We start from the raw sequence: 2,070 nt of genomic DNA, 5'->3' as shown, positions 1-2,070 counted from the left end.
CTGGTTGCAACACCCCATCTCAGCCTTCAAACTGCTCCCTCCCACAACCTCAGCTGTGCTCCACAGTCAACACTGATCTCTTCACTGAAGTCATTGTTTGTGAATTCAAGACATGAGGGTCACACAGTATCTGTGCCTACAAAATGTTTCCGCTATTAAATGCATGTCAGAATTAGATCTAGGAACGGATGTTCTCTGTTCTACTACAAAGACTAGCCCTTTCTCCTACAGCCCAGGAACATCATTATATAAAAGAACCTACCCAAAAATGACCAAAATATAAGTTATTCATGATGACTCACTGATGGATCACAGCATTTAAATAAATAGAAATACACACTTGCAACCTGGGCCACTAAACAATTTCATGAGGCTAACTCATTTCTCCTGCTCAGGAGGCTCCTTGTACCCAAGCACCATGCATGATGGAGCCTGGCATGCTGGAGCAGCCTTTACTGAGTTGTGTGCCTGCCAACAATAGTCCTGCACAGGCTGAGGTACCAGACTGAAAGCTGTGTTTTCCTAAGAACTAGAGCTGGCAGACCACATCCTGGCTCATTATGGGAGTGAGTTACCGAACACTCCTTGAATGTCTGATAGTCCCTGCTTCAGAGACACCTGTCTGGCTTCTGGAAACCCCTTAACCTATTCTTTCCCGAGAACCCTTCTCACAGAAATGGGTAAACACTGCAGAGATTAGGGCTAAAGGGGAGAATCTGATCACTACACGGGTTGCTCTTAAACAAAAGTATAATTTCAGCCTGGTGTGGTGTGCACATCTTGAGTTCCCATCACTTGGGAGGCAGATGTTGGCAGATCTTGTGACTTTAAACACAGTCTGCTAAGGATATTGTAAAGAACTAGGAGGGGGTCACAATGCTCTGGACACATAAGGTGCCAATCACATTGTTTCCTTCACAGAAGTTCCTGTAGACTGGGTCAGCACAACTCTTTGAGGTGTTCTTTCCCAGGAGGGGCTCTTAGCCTTGCTGGAGAGCAAAAGCCCATTAAAGACAGAGAATCTAGGAACAGGGTCCCCAGATGTCTTCAACTTCTCCTCCCAGCCTGGGTTCCTACCTCATTTGGAGGTCTTCAAATTGATGCTGCATCTTTATGGCTAAGTCCCTTTCCTGAATGGCCAGCTGAGTCTGCTTCCTCAAATACTGCAGGAGTTTCTCCAGTCTTTCCCGCTCCTGTTCATGACAAGATGGTGTTCTCAGTGGAAGGCTGCACACTGGCTTGGCACACACTGTCTTACAAGAGCAAGCATAGATAGAGGACCCAAGAGCTGGCAGGACAGCCACCCTAGCCAGAAGATCCAGCTTCAAGGGAAGTAAGAAACCCTGTTCCAAGGTAGAAACTGACATGAAAGAAACCCAATGGCCTCCTGTGGACAATGAACACATGTATGATTGTCCACAAAGATCATGGGCTTCCTGCTAGAAGAACATGGAGTTGAGACATAGCACACAAGCAATTTTTCAATGGTCTCACAACTCTGCTATCATCCATTTGGGAGCTAAGTTAGCTGTGAAGAGCTTGCTCTGCTTGGCTAGACTATGTTGAGGTGGTTAGTTACTTTTTCCCTCTGAAGTCTCAAGATTCTGACCTCCACGAATTGTCTGTCAAAAGTCCTTCCCATGTCCCTTGATGTCCAGTCAGCTCCAGACTATACACACTCCCGCAAAACCCAAAGGAAACAGGGCTAAGAAACTAGAAATCAGGCATGTATCAGTGTGAATTAAGAGCTGGCCAAATAGAAACGACCCATTGCAGTGACGAAGAATGGGGCAGGACACATGACATTGGCATTGATGACAAAATTTGAACAATAGCACTAGGCTCTTCTTTTGCAAGCTCCTTCCTACCTTGAAGTCACATGACCCTACCACGCAAAATAGTCACAGGACCTAGAAGGTACCAATAATCAGTTTACATTACAGCCCAGCTATCCAGGGACCATGTAATTGTGGGTTATCATATTCCCCAACTCTGCGTTTTGGAATGCACCTTCAAGCAGAAGAGAAGGGTTTGCTTGCCAATAATAGAGTTTCTCACAAGAGGTTAATT

Source organism: Meriones unguiculatus, chromosome 9, assembly GCF_030254825.1.
Source record: "Meriones unguiculatus strain TT.TT164.6M chromosome 9, Bangor_MerUng_6.1, whole genome shotgun sequence".
Taxonomy (NCBI): Eukaryota; Metazoa; Chordata; class Mammalia; order Rodentia; family Muridae; genus Meriones; species Meriones unguiculatus.
This window is presented reverse-complemented; position numbering follows the sequence as displayed.